We start from the raw sequence: 10,351 nt of genomic DNA, 5'->3' as shown, positions 1-10,351 counted from the left end.
GATCTTTTACTTCTTTTGTTAGATTGATTCCTAAATATTTCAATTTCTTGGATGTTATTGTGAAAGGTATGGTTTTCTTAATTTCTCTCTCGGTCTGTTTGTTGTTTGTGTATAGGAATGCTATCATACTGTTTTTCTTTACAATGTCTTGTAGCTATTGAATTGTTATTTCCTGGTCCCTTGTTATATTTAAGAGATTTTTTTCTTTTGTGATTGCTAGCCATGATCTTGTCTTGTAGGTCTGAAAGTCTATCTTCAGTTTCATTTAAGCAATTTTGCCTGCTTTCAGTGGAATTTTTCAATTTTGTGTATATCTCTTTGAATTTGTTTCAGGCATTCTATTTCTTTCCTATATTGCTCATTCAAGGTTTCCATCATTTTCCTGTGCTCCTCTACTTTTCACCTATGTGTACTCTAGATATGCTGAGTGATTCTTTCATTATGTTTGTCATTCAGTTTTTTATCTGAGAGATTATTTCTGATATGATTTCCTCTATAGCCTCATGAATTTATTTCTTTACTTCAGTTGCTATCATTTCAGAAATTTCAGGTGTGTGTCTTCCATTTTCCTCTCTATTGATATCTCTTGGATTTGTTCTGGGTGGGTTAGGGGTCTGAGATTGCATTTTACCTCTATGTCTTGTCATTTTTTATTTAAAAAGTTTTTAAATACCGATTTTGTTTTCTGTGTTGATACTAGTGAGGTTTTGTAGTAGTTAGCTATACCACTAGTATCAAGAACTCTCTTTGAAAAGTCTGTTCTTCAGGGATGTCTTCTGTGTGTAGGAGGTTCTTGATTTATATCTGTCTCAAGATCCTACCTTCCCAATTAATTAAGAGTGGGATATGGTATCTGGTTGGTTCAGTCCCCAGTCCTTTGGTGTTGGGCTGTGGTGAGGTTATTACCCCACAGATTCCCAGTATTGTTGCAGAAGGGAAAATAACTGATTACAGCAGATATGACATCCTAGCTACAGTAGTATAATTAGCAGAAACAATAGCTTCAAGCACAGTTTAGAAACTGATAAACCAAGTGTGGTAACTATTACTTTTGTACCTTAGACCATAGGAGCAAAATCTATAGTTATATAACAGAACTGTTCATAAAATTAGGAGTTTATATGCAAAGTGTTTCCCCTTGGTAGAGTGGTTTTACCCTGTGGTGGGGAAACTTAAGAAGGATAATGTATAACTGGAAAGGAAGTAGAAGCAAGGCTGGAAGATAAAGGATGATCTTGCAAGCTTTGGGAAACTAGAGAAGAGGGTAAAAAGAAAGAATGAAGGAGTAATCAAGGGATTATCTGAATTTGGCCTCTGAGTTTGGGGGATGGGATTAGTTTTCTGTGACTGGAGTTCTCCCCAGCTGTTTAGAAAAGAGAGAGAAAAGAAAAAAATTAAGGAAAAAGAAAAGACAAAAGGAAAAGGAAAAGAAAGACAAAAACAAAAACAAAAAAAAAGATGAAATTAAATTAAGTTAAAAAAGAAAAAAAAAAAGAGGCAGGCCCACCCGCTTGCTTCTAGTCCATGTGTCTTTGTCCTAAGCACAATGCTGGTTCAGCTAATTTACCACCAGTTGACTCATATTTCATATTTTTCCATCCTGCTAGTCTATGTGCACCCTAGTCCAGGTCCTACTGTGTGGCTGGCGTTCCCCCCAGTCATTTGGTCCCACTAATGTAGGGGAGGGACCAGTCACCTGGATTCTTCCAACAGGCCGCTTGCTGAATGCTGGAGTCTTCCTGGCCTGGTTGCTTGGTCCGTGATGTGAGAAATGAAATTCTGTAACTACATAATTTTGGTCATTACCTGTCACAGGCCCTCTGTCATCATTCAGAACAAAAATCATTCCATCACATCCAAGGCCTCGAGCTAGTGATGTAGCTCAGTAGTAGAGCACCTGTCTAGTGTATTAGAGGAGGAAAACAAAAAAAGAAAAGGCCCAAAGACAACTGAAATGCTTTAAAGGCTGATGAAATAAACTTCCAGAACCTCTTACCCCTCACATATTCTGCAAAGGCAGAAAATGTCTCCACCAGCAACTCTACACTTTGCAAGTCCCTAACTGTGCCAACCCTTCCCTCCAACTGTTCAGGAAGGACAAGGTTGCCTAGGAGGAGTATTATTTGGCAGAGGTGCTCAGACCAGAAACTTATCTGGACAAATCTCTTGGTCTAGTATCTATAGAATACCTTTCATGCTTGCATCTGAGGACAGTAGGAGTTTACTGGTCCAAGCTTCTGCACTAGGTTGATGAGTGCCTACTTCTGTATTAAGTCTTTGCATTCCATCTGTTGTGCAATTCTAGATACTTCTAGCCAACACTCTGGCTCTTTGTCAGCTTCCTTGCTGATTATTAAATCCTTCTACTGTCTACTTTAAGTTTTAAAATCATCCAGATTTTAATGCCATTATTTACTCTCTCATTATATAAGAAAGAATCCCTAACTGTTTAGTGATATACTGGGGATTAAGAATGCCCACTGTCTAGAAATTAGTACATTCGTCTACCAAAATAAATAGCAGCTTCATTTTTAACAAAGAGTGGCAACAACCCAAATGTCCATCAACTGTAGAATGAATAAATGAGTCGTGGTGTATTTACACAACAGACTGCCACATAACAATAAAAAAAAACAAACTACCAATATTGTAAAAAATGTATAAATCTCACAGATATATTTACAAAAGAAAGCAGAAAGAAAGGCACATTATACAATTCTACCTACATGAAATTCAAGAATAAGCAAACCTCACTGATGGTGATAGACATCAGAAGAGTTTGTTACTTCTGAAAGGAGAAGGCAAACACACTGCCTGGATAATTGAACAAACGTATTTACTAGGGTGCTAGGAAATGTTCCATTTGGGAGCTAGTCACATAGGCATTACGTACAAATATGCAAAAATTCGTTGAGCTCTCCACATGATTAGATTATATATTTCAGTAAAAAGTAAAAATCAAATGTACAAATATGCCCAGGTCAACTCTCAGCCAATCTTGATTTATTACTATTTCTAAATGGCTCTTATATTAAAAATGACAAAGGCACTTCCTGTGCAGAATATGCTGTCACCACTAAACACGCAGCTGTCACATTTGTTCCACTGCCTAATGTTCAAGCCACCCATGTAAATGAACTAATTGCTCTGCCTTGGTCTCACCCTCCGGCAAAATAAGTGCTAAACATAAAACAAATATTTAGCCATGCATTTGGAGTTGTTGCAGTTTGGATCTGGAGTGCAATCCAAAGTCCCATGTACAAGTCTTAGCAGCAGGCTATGGCGCTCTTGGGAGGTAATGTACACATCTGGAGGTGAGATCTTGTGGAAGGAAGTGAGGTCACTGGGAGAGTGCCCCTAAAGGAGATACTGAGTCCTAGCCCTGCCTCTCCTTCTCCTTGATTCCCTGCTGCCATGAGGTCAGCAGCTTTGCTCTACTGTATAACCCCTCAGTGATGTCCTGCCTCACTATAGGTGCAAAAACAATGGGTCAAGTGACCGCAGACTGAAATCTCTGAAACTGTTAGGAAATTAACCTTTCCTCCTTTATGCTGATCTATTCAGGCATTTTGTCACAGCAAAGGCAAGCTAGCACAGAATTATTCATAATTTGGGACACTATGGAAACAAAGGTACCCTAAAGAAAAATGGTATACACTGATGATTTATTAAAAGCTATTTAATACTTGAAAACACATATCAGTTAAGGTAGAAGCTCATAAAATACTACCTCAGAAACCAATGACAATGCCCTTTCTAACTCATGCTAAACAAGTATCTTTTATTACTGAACTACAAAAAATTCTACAAATTGACATATATATCCTGCAAACCTAAAAGGAAAATTGGCTCAAGTTAGAGTATAATTAGCTCATAACAATTAATTCCACCATCTGACAAACAATACTGGCATTTACCTGGACATTTTCTCTTTTTTTCCTTTAGAATTATTTTATTAAGTCATAAATGTACAACAGATTCTTAACACACACATGCATTCAAATTTTTTAAAGGAAAAATGTTATGTCTTATTACACCATTATCCTGGCTAATAGCTTTTCAAAACTTTGAGAAAAATCTTTAAAAAGGTTTCACGTCACCTGAAACTTACAAATTTAACATTATCAAAGAAAGAATGCTTCTACACTCTTACAAAGACCACTAGAAAGAAACAATAAAAAACTAAGAAACTGTCTCAAAGGCATTTTCACAATCCTTTCTCCACAGTAAGGAAATGTTATTAAATAATCCAATCCATTCATAAAATGGCTCTGTGCATCTGCCCTGGTGTCTTCTGCCACATCACTGCATATTTATGCCTGACTGAGATAAGAGTTTCTTTAACATTGTTATTTCGATAACCTGAAGCTGTTCTGTTACCTCTGGGCTCTCACCCTCTCCTGTTTATACAGTGAAGCCCATGGCAAATAGGAAGAAGCTCACTGTCAGCTCATTCCACCACAACCCCCACTTCCTCCACTGCCTCCTGGACCATAATTTCCTCCACCATACGGTCCCCCCATGTTCCTGTTACCACCGGTTTCCACTTTTCATTGCACCATAGTTAGAAAGCTGCTGGTTATAATTTCCAAAATCATTGTAATTTCCACTTCCATAACTCCCTCCTCCACAGTTGTCATAACCACCTCCATAGCCCCTACTCTGGTCTCCATATCCAGGTCCTCCACCACCATATCCTCCTTTTCCTCCTCCATAACCAGGGCTACCTCCAAAATTGCCACCTCCAGGTCCTCCTCCATACCCATTGTAGCCATCCCCAAATCCACGTCCACTTCCATATCCATCAGATCCTCCTCTGAAGTTACTTCCTGGTCCTGGTCCAAAATTCCCACCACCACGTGAATCCCAAAAACCAAAGGAGGTTTATCTTCTATCTGGATTATCTTCTTTAATTTCACCAATCAACAGTTTCTTCACAGTCACATGAGCCCCTGGTTTGCCAGACTCCTCTCTTGCTGCAGCATGTTTTTTGGTTCAACTACTCTCCCATCAATTGAATGAGGTCTTGCAGCCACGGCAGCATCAAACTCAGCCATGGATGAGAAAGTTACAAAACCAAATCCCCTGGACCTTTTGCTTGCAGGATCCCTCATAACCACACAGTCTGTCAGTTTTCCCCATTGCTCATAGTACTTCCTGAAACTTTCTTCTGTGGTTTGAAAATTCAAGCCACCAATAAAGACCTTATGAAACTGTACCCTTTCTCACTCCATCACGGACTCAGTCACTTAGCTCGGTTTCCTACAGCCGAACAAGATGAGAGAGATCTCCGCAGACAAACACAAACCGGACTCGTCCTGATGCTGCAGTGACAACTGCTGCTGCTCGAGAAACACCGCTAACTGCACATCCACACGGCGCATGACACTGCCGCTACTCTACATGGGCATTTTCTTCATGAAGCTGCTAGCAGTCTCCTAGCAGCGGCCCGGAAGTATGATCCATCCAATGGATACTATTTCAATTGGCTGTGAATTGTTGAAAAATGAAAAAAATCAAACTAAGTTCCATAGTAAATAAATCATGGGGAAAAACTCAGAACTTAACCAGAAAGTGGTAGAATCATGTCTCATTATAATTAACATAACCCAGGAATCATGAAAAGGTAAAATTAGATACAAGAATTTGAATATTTACAAATAGATCTTTATACAACTACCCAGTTCTTTAGGCTGTACAGATACATTAGTAATAGTCTGGAATTTATCAAGATGGCTAGAATCTTTTCCTTGATGCAAGGCCACAGTGTTACCGATGAGAAACTTGGTAGATAGTGTATTCCCAGCACAGGGAATTCCTACTTTCCTACCCAGAAATTGCAGGGCTCGTTTCATTTAATAGTCAAGCAGCGACTCAGAAGAACTTTAATACAAAACTTTACTCTCCATTCAGAAAAAAACAGAGACACTGAAATTAAAACTGTTCCAGTCCAAGGTTGGCAAACTATAGCCCCTGGGCCAAATCTGGCCTGTGGTCCATCTTCATATAATTCAGCTAAAAAATGTTTCTCACATATTTCAATGAACTGTAGGAAAAAAAAGAATATGGAGAATATGACAGAGACCATGAGTGGCCTATGAAGCCAAGAATATTTTTACTGAGAAATTTTGCTGACTCCTGGTTTAAACTATAAAAAAATTCTTAACGTGCCTTGGTCTAAGATTTTGTCACTAGTGTTTATGGCCACCATCACCTCCTCAGAGTGCACACAGACTTTCTCCCTAGGACATTGTCTTGTTTACTTTTTTCTCGTTGCTGGGACAAAAATACCTGATGCCCAAAATTAAGGAAGGAAAGGTTTATTTTGCTTACAGTTTGTGGAGGTTTCAGTCCATACTTGGCAGATTACAAGGCAGACTGGCACATGGCAGAGGGCTACAGCTCATGGTGGCAGAACACAGCAAAAGCAACAACCACACACCAGGGAGGAATTGGGGAGGAATGGCCTCAAGCACCCTCTTCCTCTCCCTTACATATGCAAACTATCCACCCCAGGGCGGGTGCAGCTCTCAAACCCATAAGCAATCAAACCCTAAAAGCCTGCCCCATGGCCACATGAGGCTTTGCGGGGACACAAACCATAACAGACATCCTCATTATTTACAGAATGTGACTGTGAATTCTATGCAACCAGAAACAACTCCACCAACTCTATTTTATCACATGCAGATCTAACTAAATACTGTCAGATGTCAATCTAGCATACTGCTTTGGCCCAACCTGTACAAGCCAACTTTTCAAAGGATACACTATCCAAGCTTTACATGACTTCTAACTTCATGACAGGTCCATCATAAATCAGTATGTATTAAATTGCCAAAAGGGCCAGATTCTCCTTGTCCCATCTGCATGCTCCTATGCATGTGTCTTTATGGAACTTCTCATTTAGATATGGTGTCTACTCTCTGCATGTGGTCTTGGGACATGTGACTTGCTTTGGTCAGCAAAGTGTTAACAATGACTTGAAAACTCCTTGCAGACTGCAGCTTGCCTTCCCTTGCTGTTCATGGAAACCTCAGAGCAGTATCAGATGAATGAGCTCGGGGCAGCCCGTTGGATAATGGGACACACGTGGCCCAGTAACCTCCCTTCCCCTACCAACAGCCAGCAACCACCAGACCTATGAGTGAGGCTGTCACTGTCAATCAACTGTAAATGCAGACAGTTGCCAGGCAACACTATGTGGAGCAAAGCAAAGAGGTCTCAGCTGAGCCCAGCCCAAACTCCCCATCCAAAGACTGAATAAATCAATGGTAGTTTTAAGCTACCTAGTTGGGGTGGTTTGTTCTACAGAAAATGTTGACTGATTGAGATCCAAAATGCTTCAGAATGTTTTTAGGAGAAGCCATTTCATTGCCTCTTGACAACAGGAAAGAATAACCCATAAGTTTATGTGTCCTCAGGAAAATGAATTTGTAACTCAAACCAATGCAGTTCCACTCTCAGGAGTGACTGCAAGTTGACGCTAACAAAAAGCCTCCAGGAAGCTGATAGTTTCAAGTTACAAATAGCTGACTGAGACCTTCAGGTCAAACAACTTCAGAATGCAAATTCAGGACTTCCAGGAAGATGGAAGACGGGTAAGCAGCAACAAAGCAATCTCTCCAAGATTAAGAATCCAGACGCTGGAAAATAACAACTTGGGAAAGAAAAGAAGGAGGGAGGTGGGTCCCCTGGACCTGGGAGGGACTGGAAAAAACTATTGGAGCCCCCAGAGAAAGTGCAGGGATAGACGTCAATGCAGAAAAGGGAACTGCACCTTCTCCCCAGCTCCTGGCTTTTGGACAAGAAAGGAAGATCAGATATACATCCATGTAGTGAAAGCAGTGACTTCAGAGGACTCCAGAGAAAAGGGCAGTAGTGGAACAGAGCAGTTGATGCTGTGCATTACAACAGCTGGTGAGGGGCTCCAGTCCGGCCCACTGCAGTGTCCCCTGGAGACAGTGTTGGTTGGACGCCTTTTTAGGGCAGGGCTGACTGAACAACAGACTCAGAGCAGCTGTGGGTTAGGTTCATTTCAGGGCACCCAGTACTAGAACCACCCAGTGACTGGGTGAAGGACAACCACCCAGGAGGTGTATGGAGTTAGGGAGCCATAGTCAGGCTGGCAAGAGACAACCAGAGTGTGAGAAGCTAAATGACTCAGGCCCAAGCCCTATCACCAGCGGCCAGAATCAACCTGAACTTCTGGATGTGATAGTACTAGAACCGGCACTGCACACTAATTGTACTGCAGGTTTACTGGGATTATGCAGCACCCCACCCCATCTTGCTAGGATTATCCAGCAAAGATTTGGGCTCTACCTCCTTAGTCTACCAGTGAGAGTAGCGTCACACCCTGAATTGGACACTACCACAAAACTGTAGACTCCAGATGATCACCACAGATTTAAATCACAGAGAAATTTTTTTTTTTTATCATATATGGGCTTTTTGTTGGTGATGGTGGTTTGGGGTTTTTTTGTATTCTTTGTTTACATTTTTTCATGAGTATAAACATTGTTTTTAGATTTTTTGTTCATGTTTTTTTCCTTTCTTTCCCTCCTGTCTTTTTTTTTTTTTTTTTTCCAGTACTGGGAATTGAACTCACAACCTTGTGCTTGCCAGGCAGGTGCTGTGCCACTGAGCTAAATCCCCAGCCCACCCCTCCTGTCTTCTTCACCTGTCTCCCAAGGCTTGGATAATCTTCCTTTGTCCTTCAGCCTTACTTGTAATCTCTTTCTTTTCTCTTATTTCTCTATTCTTCCTCTTATCCCTTTTAGATTTTCTTGCCTTAAGTAAAACTACTCTATTGAAAGAATAGTTATTGTACATAATTTTTTGATTTGTCTTAGATTTTGTTATGTAACTACAAATCTTGTACCTATGATTAAAGGCAACAAACTAATAGTAATCAAGTTTGCCATTTTCCACTCTGTATATGATGCCATTGTTATTACTGATTGTGTTACTGTAGCCAAGGTGACAAAGCTGTTGTGATCAATTTATCTTCTTTGCATACCAATACTGAGATTGTTTGGGGGTCATAAACAATACAATAGTCCAGTACCAAAGAACTGGGTGCTAGGGCCAATGGGTTGCAATACTTCACCCCTAATAAATTGTAGAAGCAGGATCCTGAGACAGACTCAAAACCAAAAGGCAGCTACATGATGAAGACATTTCCTAAAGAGATTGCCACACTGATAACAAAGCCACCTACCATAAGCAATTTAAAAACATCAACACATAAACAGATTTAAAAAATTAAAAATGAGCCAGGTGTGGTGGCACATGCCTATAATCCCAGCACTCAGGAGGCTGAGGCAGGAGGATTGCCACAAGTTTGGGGCCAGCCTGGGCTACCTAGTGAGTTTAAGGCCAGCCTGAACTATAAGTGAGACTGTCTCAAAAAAAATTAAAAATGAGGGGCTGGGGATTTAGCTCAGCGGCACAGCGCCTGCCTGGCAGGTGCGAGGTCGTGAGTTCAATTTCCAGTACCAGAAAAAAACAAAAACCAAAAAATTAAAAATGAGAACACGGAAGCAAGATGCAACCCAAGACTTCCAGCTCACCCAAGGCAAATACAAGGGGCATTGAGGGGGAAGAAATCAAAAGCTACCCAGCAGGACTTTCTGAAATGGTAGCATAAGTAGCAGCAAAGCAGATGAATGAAGGACACACCTAGTGAATCTAGAGTAGATACAGATAAAAACACAGAGGAGCTTAGAAAAGTAGTGGAAATCATAAATACCCAACATAGGAAAGAACTGGAGTCCATAAAACAGATTCAAATAGATAACCAGGAGCTTAAAAACTTTACTGAAAGCATACACAGCAGAACCAACTAATGCAAAGACAGAATATCAGATCTAGAAGACAGGTTTGCAGTTAGTAATTATCAATGAAAGACTTCTTAAAAATAACAAGACGATGAAAAATCAATTCAACAGCAGCTAGATGATGCAAAGAATAATAACACAAGATTAATCAGAATTGAAAAATCACAAGAAAGTACAAAAGACATTTTAAAAAAGTGTTCACAGAAGTAATGGCAGAAAATTTCCCTTCCCAAGCAAGAGAAAAGAATTTGACTTCCAGGGCCAGGGATTTAGCTCAGCGGCACAGCACCTGCCTGGCAAATGTGAGGTCCTGATTCAATTTCTCACACACCCCTCAGAAGAATCAGACTTACAGATAAGTAAAGCATATAGAACCCAATTAGCCATGATGAAAAAAAACCTACACCAACACATATAATAGTCAAGATTATAGAAATTCAACACAAAAACAGAATACTAAAAGCTGTTAGAGAAAAGAAACAAATCACCTATCAAGGAAAACCCATCAA

General features: G+C 40.3%; 1 pseudogene; it reads right to left on the bottom strand.

Moving 5' to 3' along the window:
* Positions 1-4,445: 4,445 nt before the first annotated feature.
* LOC106150146 lies at positions 4,446-4,878 on the bottom strand (annotated as a pseudogene).
* Positions 4,879-10,351: the final 5,473 nt, after the last annotated feature.

Source organism: Chinchilla lanigera, unplaced genomic scaffold (genome assembly GCF_000276665.1).
Source record: "Chinchilla lanigera isolate Chin_1 unplaced genomic scaffold, ChiLan1.0 scaffold00065, whole genome shotgun sequence".
Taxonomy (NCBI): domain Eukaryota; kingdom Metazoa; phylum Chordata; class Mammalia; order Rodentia; family Chinchillidae; genus Chinchilla; species Chinchilla lanigera.
This window is presented reverse-complemented; position numbering and strand designations above follow the sequence as displayed.